The following is a 19,756-nucleotide window of genomic DNA, read 5'->3' on the forward strand; positions in this document are numbered from 1 at the left end:
CTGATCCCATAGAAATAAAAACTACCACAGGGCCAATTTCTAAAATAACTGGATTTCACTAAATGGTGCATTTAGTGTTTTTCAAAACCTGTGTTTAGAACTTTGTCTTGGTTCTCTTTTATTTTTATTTTCTGATAGCTCTACATTCATTACCGTACAGTACCTGATACGTTTCTGTTCAATGCTTTGCAGCTTGCTTTTTCTCTTTTCAGGATCAACTTGTTCATTTGCTTATAAAATGATGAGCTTTAACTTGGGAATGCCAGAGACGCAGATTGGACTTTCTGGGGCAAAATAATCCTAAGTTAAAAAAAAATTTGAGGTGGTTTCATGTCCTATTTCTTTTGCCTTTATTTTAGCTATCTAAACAGTGGAATAAGACTATTCTATAATAACGTCTTCAAACTCTAAGCTCCAAGGTAATATGAACAAAAGGGACAACAATTCCCCTCAAGCATAACTGAAACTTATCTTTCTATCCCACTCTCAGACAGTGGAATTCTTTAGGCTATAGTCTAAGGAAAGCTAACCAAGATAGCCTAATTAATAGGCTGAAGTCCTCTGAATTTAGCCTTTGCTAGATAATTGGAGAAAATACGTCAGGGAGTCAAAATCCTTGGATTAGTTAACCATCTGCCTGCAAGCATTTTGGCCTTCTTGTCAGGATGGTAAATGACAGGTACAGCAGAAAGCCTAGCCTTTAGAAGGAGCTGCAGCTAGACTCCCCTCAGTCCTGGGGAAGAGCAGCCCTGTGAGTGACCTCAGTGTTCACCCGAACACTAGCTGACCTTACCACAGGCAGTCTTTAATAAGTCTCTGCTTTAATCTTCTGTTAGTCTGGTTTCAGTCACTAAGTAGGAGGAACAACTATTTGAATGAGTAGGAGAGCTTGGCTTTGGGTACTCACCGAGTCTTCAGACTCCAGCATGATTAAGGACTCTGAGACATACCTAGGGCAATGAGCTTGGCCAATACATTCATTCTAGTAATAAAAGCTGATTTTTTTGCACAAGTCTAAAAAAAAACAGTGATCCAGTGGAACAAAAATTGCCATCATGATATTTGCAACAGAAACGAATGTATTTGTTAAGGCAAACTGGTGTTGCAAACATCCCCAAATTGTAGTGGTTCTACATAATAAAGGTTTATCACCTGATTCACAGTCTAGTATGGGAAGTGGGAGTGGAGCTGTGTTCCACACAGTCATTTAGGGACTCAGGCACTTTTTGTCTGGTTGCTGCACCATCTCCTGGGTCATTGGTGTCCTGCCTGAGCCCCTGCATTCAGCCCGCAGACAATGGAAGGTCTTATGGAGGACCTTGTGCAGGATTTTTATGGACTGGATGTAGAAATAGTTATATCAATTTTATTCATACTCTTTAAACAGGACTCAGTCTCACAACCCCCTAAAATTACAAGAGTGTTTGGGAAGTACTATCTTGCTCATGTAGCCCAGGAATAAAACCAAATGGGCTTTGGTGAACAAACAGCAGTCTAGCCACAGTGGTCTTGAAAAATTCTATATATTGTTGTTCTATTTACTGATGGAGCTTAGTTGTCTAAGATGTATATTTTTGGTATGATAAGAAGCATAGACAGTCCTATTGCTCTCTAGAAGATTGTATTCCACTTTTTTTCCGTCTTTTAGATTTCTGATCTTGGGTTCTATTCTTTTCTTCTTTAGTGGTGATTAGGTTTAGACGATCTGTGTCAGCCCGAGTACAAACTATGGGTCTCCTCCCCATCTGCCTTCCCAGGGTAGATGTGAGAAGTGCTACTGTGTTGTATTCCACATCTTGCCACTATTCAGCCTGCTGTCTTTTTATTCTGACCCTTTGTGAAGTCAAAAGGCAAGGTTTTCTGCAGATTGAACTAGACCTGAGTGGAGAAGGGGGTGAACTTTCAGAGTCAATGAATTATAGCACTTCTAATATAGAACCTCATCACCAGATTTGTGATGACAACACTGGCTGTGTATTTGACTTTACTTTTTACTTTCTAATTCCTTGGATTTGAGTAACCCAACAATTTCCTCAGTATTGTCAGAAAAAACAAAAAAACAACGTTACTTTTCCTCCCAAATTTAATTGAATCAAAATCAACTGTATTAAGCAGTTACAGAGTTATTTATTAAGATAGGTGGGGATATACAAAAGAATAAGCCACCTCCTGTTTCTTCAAGAAACTGAGACTAAGGTGGGAAACAGACTTTTAGCATATAAGCATTCTACTGTGTTTATGTAACAGCTATAAAACAGTTTATAAATATGACAATAAGAGTGCAAACCAGAATATTATGGGAACATAAAGAGACATTTATTTTGTCCAGTTGTAAATGGTTTCTTAAAAGAGAAAACATTTGAAATAGAAATTGAAAAATGGGAAAGACCTTGCTAGGCAGAAAAGGGGAGGGAATAGAAAGCCTGGGTAGAGGGTACCATGCAAAGGAAGTCATGGTGCCTTTAGAGAACGTCAAGGTCATGGGTGTGGCCAAATCAGAGGATGTGAAGGAAGAAAGTGTAGGAGGATATGAGGGTTGGGAGGATAAGTTGGAACAACATTTATGAAGGGTCTAAACACCATAATCTGGAATTAGTGTTTTACAATGTAAGATATGAAGAACAGCAAACATGACTTTAATAGGGAAGTAGTAAGATCAGACTCACATTTTAGAAAAATAAGTCTAGCAACAGAATTGACAATTAATAGATTAGAGAAATTTAAACTCTTATATTGAGTTTGTACATATAGGGGTATTACCTTTTTGTCTTTCAAAGACATGCTTTTGAGCATAGAGTTGATACAATTAATATTACCATTGCCCTTTTCTCCCACACACTTTTTTTTTCAAGTGCCACAAATATAGCTCTGAAATAATAGGAGATCGTATTTAAATTGAAAGTGTGGTCTGTAGTTCCATTGTTCTGTAATGAAAGACTAACATGTATCAGATGATCTTCATACCAATAGCAATTAGAAATTCTTGACAAAATATAAGCAACAACAGAAATTGTTTATTGGCACTAGCAAGTAGGCCGAAATAAAAGAGATTCTATTTGTGAAATAAGGAACCACACTGAGTGAGAGCCACATTTAAGAGATCATGTGACTTGGACCCTGAGGGTCCTACTTAACTCATATGGTAAGTGGCTGAGAGGGCTGAAATAGAAAGCAATAGTTATTCACTTGGGAAACCACAGGACTGAACTCAGGATTGTCAGAATAGGAATTAAGGAGCAGATGCCAGAAAGGAGACAGTCACAGATGAAGGAGCCCAAAATCTACAAATTAAATCCCTCTTTAATCCTTGGTTGAGTCTATGCATATGCAGAGAAAGACTCTAAGAAGCCTAGGAAGAAAATGAAAGCTAGAGGGTGTAAATAACTGAGCAAATAATTCAGCAGCTTCTTAACTGTGTGTCTATAGAATTTGGAATTTTAGTTCTCCCCAAGTTAGAGGGGGCTTGGCTAACATCTTGGGTTTTCCACTGAAACTCCAGAAGGGCTATGCGGTAGGAGTAAAGACTACATCCTGGGACTAAGGGATTTATCGTAGAACTTAAGGAAAAACTGAAATAGACCCACCTTAACAAAGCTTCCATATTACTTGACAGTATTTTACCTGCCTGCTAGAACAAACTTCTAAGATAATAGAATCTTCTAAGATAATAAAAGATAATAGAATCTAAAGCCTCTACCATATATTATACACAAGTTTCAATATGCCATCAGTAATTTACTAGACATGCAAAGAAATAAGAAAATGTATCCCAGAGTCAAATGAAAAATGAGTCAATACAGACAGCCCCATAGCTGACCTAGATAATGGAATTGGCACATAGGGACATTAAAATAACTATGTCACATCTGTTAAGGAATTTACATGACTAGATAAAATAGAATGGGTGAGGAGATGGGAAATTTCAGGAGTCATAGGAAAACAGTAAGAAGGAGAACCAAATGGAAATTTCAAGAATGAAAAAAAATGAAATATTTGAAATTTTAAAAAGTGAAATGGAATTAATAACAGATTTATTACAACTCAGTAATAAAAAGACAACAAAAATTAGCAAAAGACATGAGCAGACACTTCCAAAAATAAGATATATGAATGGCCAATATACATTTGGCAAGATATCTAACATCATTAATTATCAGGGAAATGTGCATTGAATACTCCTTTATAGTCATTAGAATTACCAACCTTAAAAAGGCTGACGACAACAAAGGATTGCCAAAATTCGAACTCTCCTACATTGTGGGGTTGTGTGTAACATGGTAATCACTTGGGAAAACTGTTATGTTAGTTCTTTGTGAAATAAATATATACTTACCTAGTAATTTCACTCAATGATATTTGTCAAATGGAAATGAAAACGTATAGCTACAAGATGGTTTATACAAGTATGCAGATTGATTCATAATAGCTAAAAACTAGAAACAGTCTAATGTCTATTCACAGATGAATGGATAAAGAAATTACAGCATATTCAACAACGGAGTATTAGAAATAAAAAGGAAGAAGTCTAAATATATACAACACAGATGAATCTCAGAAATATTTAATATGTGGAGTAAAAGAAGGCAGTTTCTCTATCTTTATACAAAGTTTGAAGTTATATAGCAGCTAAAACAGTTCTGGTGATCAGAGTCAGAACAGGAACTCCCTCTGGGTGAGGGGAGGGGAAATTGAATGGAAAGGGCACAAGGTAGCTTTTTGGGTTGATGGAAAGGTTTTGTATCTTTATTAGCATCATGGTTACATAAATGCACACGGTTGTTAAAACTTGTCAAAACTGCACGCTTAAAATCTGTACATTTGATTGTGTGTACATTATAAGTCATAAATAGAATGGATGGGAATTTAAAAGTAATGTAATATAGTGCTTCGATATGCCACATGCAGGAATTGAGAAGACTGATTTATAACGGTTAAGAGCATGGTTGCAGCATCAGACAAATCTGGGGTTTTGAATCACATTGTGAATACTTTGTGAATGTAAGCAAGTTACTAACCTAAGATCCTATGAAACGGAGATGATAAAATTAATATTTACCTTATAAGGTTGTCCTTAGTGCAGTGCCCAGCACATTTATGCATTTGGTACATTTAAGCTGTAGGCATTATTATTAAATAGCTCTTCAGCTGGATTTTCATTGCCCGAATGCAGTCAGGAATACTGGGATAACCATGAAAATTTTGAGAATTAGATATCTGCAAACTGCATTAAGGTGCAATCTAAATAATGCCGATAATATTTGACAGCATATGATTAAATATACTAGGAAATCTTATTTTCATTATCTATTTTAAAGTAATTATTTGTTTGCCAAGAAAACATTTACTTTAAAATACTTTTCTTAAAGCTCTTGTAAAAATTTTCATATATAGAGAAATTAGGACATAATTTTTTCCCTTATACAGTAATCTCACCGTCTGTTTCCCATCTCATAATAATATCACCAATGGTGCATATATTTTCAGTACATATATATGTGTGTGTGCTGAATATATATATATATATACACACATTACATATATATACCCATATATATGTATATTCAGTACCTATATATATGTATATGTGTGTGTATAATGTTGTAAACAAAATGGTGACCATACTATATATACCTTTAAACCTGGCATTTTCACTGAGAAATCTTTTCATGTGAAGGACTCTGTTTACCTATAGCTGGTCTATTCATTTTAAGTGGTGTATTACAGTCTATGGCATTGATGGACTTTTATTTATTTAACCAGCTCCTGTTGGTGGACATCTGAGTAGATCCAAGTTTTCACTATTGTAAACAACTGTGACATCCTTGTATACGTATTTTTTGCACTTGTGTTAATAATTTCATGTAAGAAATTTAAAAAGTAAAACTGCTAATTGAAAGAATTTTAACAAAATATATTAATGTTTCTTTGTAAGAGAAAAAACTTGATGGTTTTTTGTTTTTTTTTTTGAGATGGAGTTTCACTCTTGTTGCCCAGGCTGGAGTGCAATGGCACGATCTTGGCTCACTGCAACCTCCGCCTCCTGGGTTCAAGCAATTCTCCTGCCTCAGCCTCCTGACTAGCTAGGATTACAGCCATGCACCACCACGCCCAGCTAATGTTGTATTTTTAGTAGGGATGGGGTTTCTGCATGTTGGTCAGGCTGGTCTCGAACATCTGACCTCAGGTGATCCGCCCGCCTCAGCCTCCTAAAGTGCTGGGATTACAGGCATGAGCCACTGTGCCCGGCCTTTATTTCTTCTTTTTAAATAAAGAAGAATTATTTCAAAATTTACACAAAATTTTGATTTAGAGTTCTGAACTACCACCAAAGGGACACATAACACTATACTAGACGGTATGCTGAATGCCTTCCATGCACAAAATTATTCAAATTTTATGCACAACTTTGTAACTATGTGAGATACTACCATTATTGACAAGGACTTATAAGAAAACCAGTGCTTGGAGCGTGCCATATCTGGTAAATGTTAAAGTCTGGATTTCAAGCTAGATTTTGCGAAACATGCAGTGTAGCGTAGTCTGGAGTGAATTAATTTTGTTGTGAGTGTCTTTGAGGTTGAGGATCATTGTCAAACTTTGGTGATATGCAAGTGGTGAAGTAATAAAGCCCAGATAATCTTGTTTCCCTGGGACACTTGTGAGGCCAAAAGTGATGTCTCCCTGCCACGCAGTGGCAGCAGAAGTCAACCTGGACATTAGACAAGTTATATTTCCCTTAGTGCCAATAGCCTGTCCCATATCCAGCTTCCTCTTAAATAATAATAATGATAATGATAACAAAGATCAAGGATCAATGACATGGTGTTACGGACTGTGGAGAGAAGGAGAAGTCTTCAGACCTCTAATTATTCTATCTATTTTCACATTCCAGTTACTATTACTCTCTCTTTTCCTTTATTTTATAATCTTGCTTTTTTTTCTATCCAAAGGGCCCATTCAATAATAACTAAAGCCCCAAATTCTCAATTTCCTAATTTATGTGTCTGTGATCTTTTAGTCTTCTACCCTTCTACCTGTGCACTCACACACAGAGAGCCTTAATTTCCAGCGACATCATATTTGTGCTCTCAAAAGGTAATTTGTGATGCCTGGATGTCAAAGGGACCCAGATGTAAAGCCAGAGAGCTGATGAGACCTGAGACTGGTCACAGGCACAAAGCCTGCCCCTCTGGCAGAGTCGGAGCAGCACTGAAGTTCTGCTTCAGGCCCTGCCAAGTGAGAGTAAGGGGTGGTCTTATGGGTGTTAGGCAAGACCTAATCTACCCTCGCGCAGCACCCAGTCAGACACCCTGCAGAAACACAATCATGTTTGTGTCATTCTGTTGCGGGGAGAAGTTGCTCAAAGGTTTGGTTTTGATTTTGGTAGCTTTAATTCTACTCTTTCAGTTTTGAGGTGGGCACAAATGTTTCAGAATACCTTTCTAGGTTTCTTACTGACCTTTTTTCTTCTCTAACCTATGGTGTGTTAGAGGCAACACGTACCAGCTCGGGAGAGAGAGACAATTGTGAGCATTTCTTCTCAACCCTGTGTTCAGTGACATCAAGTTAATAGCTTAAAATTGGATGTGGGGAAAGGAATTATACCACTGAAATGGGAAAATGCTACATATCAAGGATACTCCCACCCCAGAGAACCTGTTGTTTAAGTAGCACACAACTTCTATAACCCTTCTACTTCTGTTCACCACATTACCGCCCCGCCGCCAACACACACACAGACAAGCTAGTGTCTGAAACATTGGACACCCTGGGTTTTCTTCCATGGGCTATGGTTATTTCCAGGAAGAACAAATTGAGTTCTTTTCCTCTTCCCATCTTGAGCTTTATATTTATTTCCAAATGGCAAATATAAGCTAACTTTCTTCTTTCTCCCTTAGTGGATGGCTGTATTCATAGAGCAGCCGGCCCCTGTTTGCTAGCTGAATGTCGTAACCTGAATGGCTGTGATACTGGACATGCAAAAATCACATGTGGCTATGACCTGCCTGCAAAATGTGAGTACAACTGTTTTGAATACTGTTTCAAAATCAGATGAGACATCTTAACTTGTTTTACTCCAGTGTATAACTGGAAAAGGAAATGGCAGTGGTGGTATTTAATTAAATGTGCTTGAGTTCAGATTTTGTACATGGTAATAAAAACGTGCTTTCCAAGTATGTCTCCAAATATATACAAATATATATATATATAATATATATACTGTGTATATTATATATATGTATATGTATATACACACATATGATATTTAACTATTCAAGTCTTTGACAGAGTGTCTCTGAAAGGGAAATAAAGATATGAGCAAAATATACATTATTGCATTTAAGTGCCACAGAGTGACAGCTCCTGGAAATGATGCCAATTTCTTATTCCTTGTTCAGGTTTCTTGATTTTGGATGTGTTTAGAGCAAAGGAGATCAAAGTGATGTATTGTTTTTCCAGCTGCCATGTAAAGGCTGATTGGCAATTACAGCCAAGGCATCTGTCACACTTTGCTTTCAGGAAAAGCCAACAAAATCTGGTTGTCAGTGTGAGAATGTATTTGCTCTTTGAATGTGGAATGGTCAAAATTTCCATTATATTTTAATAGAGAGAAGTATTGCATTTGATTGACCTTGTTGCTTAGTGATTCAACCACCTGGGTGGCATGGTATGGGATAAAATACTTAGAGAGAAGCTGGTCAGTGTCATAGCTTTTTTATCCCGTAATCTTCAGGGCCTGAGGTTGGAGGTAGAGGGTTTCATTGCATCATTAAGGTGTGCATTGACCTGGAAATTGGGACACCAATTTGTCGATTATTGCATTCGCCCACTTCTTATGATACTGCTGAGATCTGTGAATATGTTTTATGTAAAAGTGAAGCTGGTTTTGATTTTTGTTTTAGCAGTGGAGAAAATATGAATGAAAATTTATAATACAACCTATAGGATACTATGGGTTATATATAGATAGGTTGTCTTAACAGTGAATTTCTTGTGGATGTGTGTGAATGGAGAATAGCGTGTTATATTTTAAAGATTACTGTAAAGGTATATTTAAATTTGAGGACTTGTAGTAAATAGTAATATATTAAAACAATATTTTTCTTTATCAGTATAATATTGCATCCTATGTTGTTCATAATGGTTTCAGTGAAAGTACTTTCATGTACTGCATAGCGATGCTTTGGTCAATGATGGAACACATATATGGCAGTGGTCCTATGAGATTATAATACAGATTAAGTATTCCTTACCCCAAATGCTTGAGACCAGACATGATTTGGATTTCAGATCTTTTTTTCAGATTTTGAAATATTTGCATATACAAAATCAAGTAACTTGGAGATGGGGCCCAAGTCTAAACACAAAATTCATTTATGTTTTATATGCACCTTATACACATAACACGAGTGTAATATTATGCAATATTTTAAATAATTTTGTGCATGAAACAAAGTTTTGATTGTGTTTTGACTGTGGCCTGTCACATGAGATAAGGTGTGGAATTTTCCACTTGTGGCATCATGTTGGCACGCAAAGTTTTAGATTTTGGAGCATTTTGAATTTCAAAACTTGGATTAGGGATTCAACCTGTACTATATTTTTACTGTACCTTTTCTATGTTTAGCTATGTTTACATACTTACCATTGTGTTACAATTATTTGCAGTATTCAGTATAGTAACATGCTGTACAGGTTTGTAGCCTGGGAGCAGTAGGCTATAGCCTATGGTCTAGGTATGTAGTAGGCTATACCATCTAGGTTTGTGTAAGTATACCCTATGATTACACAATGATGAAATCACCTAAGGAGTCACTTCTCAGACCATATTCCTGTTGGTAAGTGAAGCATGATTGTATATCAACTATGTATGCTGTTTAATTTTTCCTCTAATGACTTTTCAATTATATTTCTTTGTTAGTGTCTTTACCTAGTGTGAAATAGTCAAATCATGTGCCAAATGGCTCTTCACTACTGCTTGGAATATGTATTTGTGGCAAACAAACCCTTTGTGTAGAATGGTGTTTAGAGCAGTTCTCTTTGTAACTCAGAGGTCATGATCTGGGTATTAACGGTGATTTCCCTCTCCAGAATCATATAGTGCTATTTTTACAAATGTTGGTTCTTATCCTTTCTAATACCATGCTACCTTCATAGTTTACCTAACTTATACTGTCCTGAGAAGAAGCAAGGTTGTTGACTGCTACAATAATAGCAAGATTATTGACTGTTTTCAAACTTGTATCTGTCCTTAAACCAAGTAATATTCCCAGTCCCCTATTGATTCACTGTTTTCTTTTTTATGTATTAAAACACAAATCAAATTTCTCCAAATCTGAACTTTCTAAAGAACAATATACTCAGAATCATTAAATACGCCCAGATAAAATGGTGGCTCTAGTGTATGGGTTCACACTGTGATAATTTTTTAAATGTGCTTGTATCTGTTTGACATCCCTCTGAATAAGTTATTCAGTTTCCTTTGAATGCCATTCATCTTATTTTAGGGTTATTGAAGACATGCACAATACCAGGCACTGAGGAACAAAGATCAATAAGTCAATACCTGTGCTTGAAGAATTCCAATGCCTGAGTCATAACTTTGAACTGAAGTGTGGCTTTCATGGGCATCCTGGGGCAAATGGATCTTTTGGGACAATGTAGCTAGAAATGACAAGTCAGTCAATGGGAGTAGCTACAGAATCCATGAGAGCTGAGATCCTGAGAGCCGACACATACTCAAGTCACTGCATGCAGCCCACAGGGCACGTTTAGTAAAATCTCATCCAATAGAATAGAAATTACCACACAGGCATTGCAGTGCCACCTCATAAAAGTCATAAACATGGAATATTTGTGACTAGGTCTTGTTTCTTCCTATATATTTAAGAGGTTAATGATTTATATTAAAAGCATAAAGGAAAGCAAGGAAAGCAATATGAAAATGAGTAATAATAGCTTACATTTTTATGCCACTTTATAGTATTTCTCAGTACCTTCACAACCCCTTATATTTAAAATTATGTTTTATAAACATTGTGTGTGTTCGTTTTCCCTTTCCCTATCCCTGAGAGATGTTTTTCTTTCTCATCAATTTGGTTCATCCATTTCAGAGTCATTAACAATCCACAGATGTGCTTTTGTAGTGAGAATGAAAAGGGAGCTCATTACATACTGTTTGGGTCACTTTTCCTCTCCATATTTAATAATTCCATGACAGTTTGACAGCAGAGACTAGTTCCTATCTGTCCTCGGAGACAGCGGGTTTATCGTTATAGGGGTACTAAAGCCAGTCATCCAGCCACAAGTGATAATATCTTCATGCATCAGCAATTTGTTTGGAAAATGCTGTTGTCTAGGTTACAGACAAACTTGATAATTTTGAACTGGTTTTTGCCTCTTTTATGCTTGCTAAATTAATCTATTCATAAATGGTTGTATTTGAATTAATTATACTTGTATTCTGTGTTCTGTGACTCATCATGATTAGCAGAATGATAAGCCCCAGATATTTAGTTTACTTTTCACTGCTTGGATGTTTTGAATGATTTCTTTTTGACGTTAAGAATATCCAATCATTCTTTTCAAAATAAATCTTAAGGGTAGAAAGAATATTGGTCAATATTTCATTGAAGCCTATTGCTAAGGAAATGACTTAGAAAGTAGATGGAGGATTGTTTATGTAATTGGATCTTTTGGGAATCTTCTCTACAATATTAGATATTTTTGAATTCATAATACAATTTAAATTTTTATAGATTTTTGGAAGCTTGTTGACATATGGGACATTTCTATTCATGCTATCATCATTCTGCCAAGTAGTCAGCTTCACATAGGCAAGATTTGTCTATCTCAGTCAGTTCCAATGTCAATATCAATCATAGTGTCTCCTAAATATGTGCTGAATTAATGTGAATAAATGAAGGATCAAACGAGTGAATTATTTCAAGACTTTTTCACCTGAAAAATAGTTTTTTAAAAACACTGTTGCCTCTACTTCTAATACTTTTCCTTCTGCAATTATTCTGCACAGTTCTAGTAAATTAACATTCTTGAATCCAGAGTCCTTAAAATTGTCTACAAGGCTCTACATGATGTGACGTTTACTTCTCTACATCATCTCCTTCTGTGCTCCCACACTCACACAGGCTGCTTTGTGTGAACCTGGTCCTCAAAGCCTTTGCACTGGCAATCCCTCTGCTGGAATTCTATTCTTCTAGATACCTACATGGCTTGTTCCTTACCTATCTCAAACTCTTGTTCAAATGTAACATCAGGTGTCACCCTAACCAACCTATTTATAATTGCTTCAGTTTTTAAATTTATAATTGCTCACCTGTAAATTTAATCTTCAAATATATTCTATCGTTTACTTATTTCTTTTGTTTCTTACCTAGTTCTGTCTACCAGAATATGGGCACAGATTCTTCTTTCTGCATTTCTCTAATGTATTGCTATATTCATATAGCTTAAAAAATGTGTGATATGTAATAGGGGTTCAAAAGATATTTGTTGAATGAATGAATAAAACGTAACTCTAATCCTCTCAAAATCCGATAGTGGATTTTTCCATAAACACAGACTCATTAGCCTGATTACCTCTGGCCTTCCACTGGACTACTTACAACCTTTTGTATGATATGAATTGCTCACAGTGGTATGTCTATGCATGGGGTCTGTATTTGAGCTATCTAGAAAGCTGTTTCTTTGTTCCTTTCACTTGTCTTCCAGACTCAGTTCAAGTATCACTTCTGCCATGAAACAAGTCTTCTCTTGTCACCTCAGCTAAAAATTCCTTCTTTTTTCTTCACACTCCGGAATACTGCATGTTAACATACTGAGGGCACTTGTCACATGCTACCTTTTATTGTTGGATATGCAAACTTTCCACCTTTATAACAGAGTACCTTGTATATCACAGGTACTAGAGAAATATCTAACAAATGAATTAGTTATTGAAAGTGTCAACCCTGGTTGGTAATTGGTAGTAGGTGGAATACAAAGGAAAAATTATGCTAACATTAATAAGAAATTATGAAATCAGTGTCAATTATCCATTATGTTTTTTAAAAAATGTATTTTAACATATATATACTCCAAAGTCTCCTGTCTCCAAAATTTACTCTTAATGGAGTTTCTCCTAGGAGGAAAAGAATAAATAAAAGTAAACAAACCATATAACCCTTATTTGATGGTTTTCAGCATAGCTCACATGTCTATTTTATTTCTTTAGAATGTTTCACTTTTAGGCTTCAGGGCTGAATAATCATCAAAGATAAATGGAAAAATATTAAACTTGTATAAATGAAATGGTGGAATCTGTTTCTTTTATTTCTTCTATTTAATCTTTGGAAGGCATCAAGGGGTAATATTGACTAACTCAAGGTTTTCATTAATCATTTGAGGGGAAACTCTAAGGTGAGAGACCATAGCATAGTATGTTTGAATGAGTGGTATGAACCGGAATTCACATTCCATTCCCAGGTGCAATAATAATCAGATGATAGTAGCTTAAAATGTACTGTTGATAATAATTAGTACTTCTCTTCTGCCCTTTATCAAGAAATCATAATACTTTGAAACATTAGCTCATCAGTCCTTTTGAAATTCCTATGAAGAGGTGACATGACAAGTAATATTTTCTTACAACACAAGAGAAATACAGGTACAGGGAAAATAAATCTGTTGCTCCCATTAACAAATTAAATCCATATTAGAGGCATCGTGGTGGCCAAGGATCCCTGAGGTGAGAAAGGAGTCTCTGTCAGGTGTTAGCCAGGCCTGCTGCCTGTTTTTATAAATAAAGCTTTATTAGAACACAGTTGTGGCCATTTGTTTACATATTGTCTGGCTGCTTTCATGTGGCAGAGTTGAGTTGTTGCTATGGGGATTTGATGGTCACAGAGCCTGAAGTATTTACTATCCGGCCTCTGCGGAAAAAGTTTGCCAGCCCCTGGTCTGTGGCAATCTTCACTTTTATTTTTATTTTTTTCTCCCCGAGTCAGACGGATTCCAGCTCTGTCGCCCAGGTTGGAGTGCAATGGCGCGATCTCGGCTCACTGCAACCCCCACCTCCCGGGTTCAAGCGATTCTCCTGCCTCAGCCTCCCGAGTAGCTGGGATTACAGGCATGCGCCACAACGCCCGGCTAATTTTTGTATTTTTACTAGAGACGGAGTTTCGCCATGTTGGCCAGGCTGGTCTCGAACTCCTGACCTCAGGTGATCCACCCGCCTCGGCCTCCCCAAGTGCTGGGAATACAGGCGTGAGCCACAGCGCCTGACCAATCTTCACTTTTGATAAAGTAAGAAAGGTGAGATTCAGAGAGACTAAATACTGAATTTTATTAAATGTAATTTTACTTATTCAGATCAAAATTGATAAAGTTGAGATTAAAATACCTACCTTCTATTCTTTGGGACATCCTTGCTTCTGTTGCCTCAAGAGAACATTACCTTGGGAAGATGATCTGAAACCTTTCAAATAATAAGGCCACCTTGAAAAGAATGCCTAGAAAAATATGGTGATTTTTCCCAATAGGGCCAGATCTGGGAAGTGAATAAGTCAAGTCTCTCAAGGGAGGGTCAGTTTAAACCACCAGAGTATTAGGAAGCAAATCTTTGTTCCTTGTTTCCTCCATTGGTGTTAGCTAATGTGCTGCAAAGGAGCCTGCAGTCCACAGGAAATGCAGTTTCTAGAGCGGGTAATTCATAAGATGGTTCTGAGTTAGTCCTTTGCAAAGGGTGACCTGATTTCATCCATCATGGGCTCTCCCAGCAGGTGTCTGATTGTGAAAGCAGTGGAGTGGGCATGCTGCTAGGAGTATGACTCTGCCAGCCTTTGATGAAGACCTGAGGGCCCTCATGAGCCTCTTCCATAATTAAATGACTTATATTACACAAAGAGAAAAGCTGCTTTTGAAGATCATAAAATCATCTTCCTTTCTGAAGAGGAAGATGGGATTGTTCCTCCTAAAATCAACTGTGATTGGCTCATTTTCCTTAAGTGCTGAAGGAATTCAGGTTTTATTTGAATCTATTTCTCCATAATTGCCACCCTTTTCATTTATATCAAGCAGTTTCATACATTTAATCTCCTCAGTGATCCTCATGATGAATGTGGAAATAAGAAGGGCAGAAATATTCTGAAAACCAGAGCAGTGGTTCTCAAAACGTGGTTCCTGGAGCAGCAGCATCACCTGGGAATTTGTGAGATACAAATTATCAGGTCCCACCCCACACCTACAGATTCAGAAACCCTGTGGTTTAACAAGTTCTCCAAGTAACTCTATTGCATGCTCAAGTGTGAGGGCCATTGCCCTAGAGAGTGGTGGAATCCAGTATCATCCTTGCCTCGAGATTTCTTTTGGCTGTACAACACAGGCATCCATTTGGGTCACAGATTAAGACTTTTTTTTAAGAGAATTCTGACACGTTCTTCTTTTCCTTTGTAGCATTTTCCACTAGTGATGACATCTGTATTTGTTTATTACCTGTCTTTTTAGACAAAATAACATTTTAAGAAGGGAAGGAGTCCTATGGGTCTCATTTACCCCTGATATCCTTAGCATCTGACATAGTACCCAGAACAGAGTTGGCTCTTGATACATATTTATTGGAGGACTGAATGAAAGCATTGTTTTTATCTCCTCCTATCTTTTGTCATAATCATAGCTGCCCTGCAGGAAACCGAGCAAGAAGACACTCAAGAGAGAACGATGATTCCAGGAATCTGCAGAGCTAGTACTCCTGCTGCTTTTAGCATCTCTGTTATCCCATCACCAAACATACTGCCTGCTCAAAGGCTAGCAGTATAAGAAAGCACAGGGGCCAAACTTTGCTTAATGTATCCACATGCCACATGTCTGTCCTACGCTTAGCTTCTTTCATTTTCTCTTACTTTGACCCATTGTGATAACATAGAGTCCACCCCGAAATAGCTTTGTGAAGAAATAACTTAATGATTCTAATACTAAATGTTGTCTTTTAAAAAATATCTACCTTTTGGAAGCAACTGGTGTTTTCACTGTTATATTACTGGCTGAGTGTAGAATTAAACAGCTGTGTTTTGCATTATTTGCCATCATAGTAAGCCTTTAGAGGACGCCGTCTATACCTCCTATTTCCTATGTAATCAATAGGAAATAACAGTGTAAATCAATTCTAGGTAATAATGTAAATGGGCTCTTGAAGGCAATTCCCGCTGTGAAATAAGTAGTTAGCAGTGACACTGGCATTAACCACAGTGGGGGTAATCAGCCTTTGGATGTGTTTAATCAGAGTTATCAGCTAAGATTAAAAAGAGAGCCACTGTTATGCAGGGATAATCATTTTCAGGATTTAAAAGATGAATATTTGGAGGTGTTCTCATAAATTAAAGCCATCAGAATGGCTTTGAGTAATTTAGGGTGCTCTGAGGTCAGGCACTAGCAAACAGGAAAGGTTAATCTCAGAGCTACGGTAGCTAATGTGCAGAGATGGCAGAATACATTTATTGAAATAAGTAGCAAATGCTGAGTAAAAATGTAGATTTTTTTTCTCCCTGTGTTAAGATGTTCCTTGAACTATTACTTACATACATGATTTGATTAAAAAGTAGTCCACAGTGAACACTTTGTGAATGTATTAACTCTCCTTGTAATTAATCACTAATCCCAAAGATTAAATATTAGGCCATGTTATGACTTGATTAGAGGTGTTTCTACTTGAAAATATTGATGTAACCAAGCTCTGTATTACAGAATATAAGATTGATTCTGTGTCAAGAACACTAAATGTCACAGTAGAAGATCTGAGATGCATGAGTGCAGAGTGTTGTCATTGGTAAAGTCCTTAACTTCTGAGCCTGAGGTTCCTCATACGTGATTGTCTAGGAGTGTGAAGATCTAACTCCGGAGAGTCTGTTAAGCCATACACGCAGAACCGCTTCTGTCAGATAAGAGAGATAAATGGCTCTATTATTATTTGTAAAATACCTGGCACACTTGATTTGCTTGTTCAGCCCATGTTTTATTGAGTACTTACTCGCAGCTAGAGTGCTCTTCTAGAGTGTAGACGACTATAGTGAAGAAGACAGCAGGCCCCTTGTCCTCTAAGAGCTTAGGTCCTAGCAGACCTTAATGAACAAGTCACATAAAAGCAAAGAACCTCAGATAATGGTAAGGGCTATGACAAAAAAAAAAATCCCCTTACCAGATGCATACAATAAGGATAGTTCATACATTTTTGAAATGTTCTCCCTTGCTACAAATATTCTATTTCAGTTCTTACGTATTTGTAACTTTAGTCTAATTTTTGGAGATAACAAAGGGAATGCTGCTTCTGGTAGAGCTGACAGAATTTTACAGATAAAGTAACCGAGGCCTAGGAAAATTACTTAATTTTTCCCAAGGTCATGTGGTAAGGGACAGTGCTAAGACTACAGCCTGACTTTTAGTATAGTGATCTTTCTGCTGAATGTACTGCCTGTTTTAGTCCCTTTGATCATACCAACCCTCTTATAGAAGTATCGTGAGAATTTAATAACTGTTAAGTGAGATGATGAATATGAATGTATTTTTAAAATAAAAATTTCTTATTTCATATGGTACCTTATTATTAGTAGTAATTTGTAGTAATATTGCAAGTAATTTTAGATGAGTTACATATAAATTAATTATGGTCCCATGAGCTTTGCCAATAAAGTTTATGACAATAATCCATCAGTATATGTGCAATAGTGACTGGTGTTTGAGAAAATATGGAAGTCCCAGATAGGGATTAATAAATATTCGATACTAGCCTCAAGACTCAGACATTTGCTTGTGTCTCTTTCCAGTATCTTGACCTCAGAGAAAAGGGGTACTTTAAAAGTTATTTTGAGAAACTTCAGATGGCAGCTTTATTGGTTTTAAAGATATGTGCACAGATTCTTTGATACTTCTCTTCTGGGGAGCCAGAGCTTAATTCCCCTCCACTTAAACATGGCCTGGACCTAATGACTCCCTTGTAGCAAACGGAGTATGTCAGAATAATGGGAACATCTGAAATTAGTTTAAAGAAAAAACTGTGGTTTCCCTCTCTCTCTTTCAGTTCACTCTGTATTAGCTTCCTAGGGCTGCTGTAACAAATTACCACCACTTGATGGCCTAAAAAAGCAGAAATTTATTCTCTCTCAGTTCTGGAGGCCAGAGGGCCAAAATCAAGGTGTCAGCAGGACCATGCCCCATTCTGAAGGTTCCGGGAGCAAACCCATCCTTGCATCTTCTAGCTTCCATTGGCCTCAGGTGTTTCTTGGCTTGTGGCAACATAACTGCAATCTCTGCTTCTGTTTATATCTGACATCCTCCCTGTTTCTCTCTGTGTCTTTACCCCCTTCTCTTCTAAGGACACTTGTCACTGGATTTAGCACTCACTCGAATCCGGGATCATCTCAAGGTCTCAATATCCTTAACTTAATTGCATCTACATAGATCCTTTTCCAAACAGGTTCACATTCATAAGTTCCAGGTATCAGGACACAGCCATAACTATCTGGAGTCACCACTCAATTTACTACATACTCTCGGAGCATGGCCAGTTTCTATGTCATGAGGCAGTCCAGAGGAGGGGAAAACCAACTACCATGTTGGGAGGGAACTCAGACACCTTCTGTAGAGGCTTGTATGCTGAAGAACTAAGGCCTGCCTGCAGCAATGTGAGTGCGTTTGCAAGCAGATCTTCTGAAGCCAGCCCACAGCCACATCAGTGAGCTTGGGAGCACATTCTCCTGCCCAATCAAGCTTTCCAATGTCTGCAGCCCTGGCTGACAGCTTGACTCCAACATCATGAAAGACCCTGAGCCAGAGGCATCCAGCCAAGCCACTCCAAAATTCCTGGCCTGCAGAAACTGTGAGATAATACATATTTGTTATTTTAAGTGTGGGGTAATTTGTTATGTAGCAATAGGTGGCTAATGCAGCAACTATGACCCCGAAGTTTATAAAGCAGGGGAAGGGGCTCACTATCAGAGTGGGCGATATCGATCACATTTTCTCAATGCAGAACCTGCCTGTGTCAGGGACAGACCTAAACTGGAAAATGAAAGCCAAATCACATGGTGGGTAATGTTACATTATACAACCAAAGCCCTTTGCCATACCTCTGTCATAGGCAGCATATTAGGTTGGAAAAGCTATTATGAATGAAAACTTCTCAGATAGATAGATAGATAGTCAAAGAGAACCCAAAGTCCAGCTTAGTAAAGAAGCATTGAGAGAAAAACAACACAAACCAAAACACACAACTGGATATTAATATTTACCTGCTCCTGCTACTCCTTGACCATGCTCTAGTCTGTACTCACATGCTTTTTTTTTACTGATAAGAATTACTGTTTCTATTTCGGGGGGGAAATTAATTCAGTTTCTGTCCTCTGTTAATGCCGCGAGCTAAGTGAAGCAGAGGTAACTTCTCATCCGCGTTTGTTGTGATGCCCTTCTAAATGTGTTTGCTGTGTAAACTGGTGTGTTTCCCATTAGCTGTTTTATTTTTCAGAACTACCGAGAGTTTGCTTCATTTTTAATCACATGCTATTTGTGAAATCCCTGCAATTTCCTAAGGCCTTCTGGAGCTTGCCTCTTCCTATCTGTGACATTTTGAGGAAAGATTTATTCTCTCTGTGTGTTTATTCTGCTTAGTGAAGATCATGAGACACAGCCTTAACTGGAGTTTTGCAAGTTCTTTTTAAAATTGTGTCTGTATTGTGTTTGGAATCTAGTTACCCATTTGGAGGTCTGT

The 19,756-nt window shown here is 37.4% G+C and overlaps 1 long non-coding RNA gene across 1 annotated transcript in view; it reads left to right on the plus strand.

Moving 5' to 3' along the window:
• The first annotated feature begins 7,903 nt into the window (after positions 1 to 7,903).
• LOC115837217 overlaps positions 7,904 to 19,756 on the plus strand; it is an 813,290-nt gene continuing 801,437 nt past the window's right edge. The window contains exon 1 of the long non-coding RNA XR_004032226.1: positions 7,904 to 8,015. This is a non-coding gene — a long non-coding RNA (uncharacterized LOC115837217). The remainder of the gene's footprint in view (positions 8,016 to 19,756) is intronic.

The sequence above is a fragment of the Nomascus leucogenys genome, chromosome 11 (genome assembly GCF_006542625.1).
Source record: "Nomascus leucogenys isolate Asia chromosome 11, Asia_NLE_v1, whole genome shotgun sequence".
Classification (NCBI taxonomy): domain Eukaryota; kingdom Metazoa; phylum Chordata; class Mammalia; order Primates; family Hylobatidae; genus Nomascus; species Nomascus leucogenys.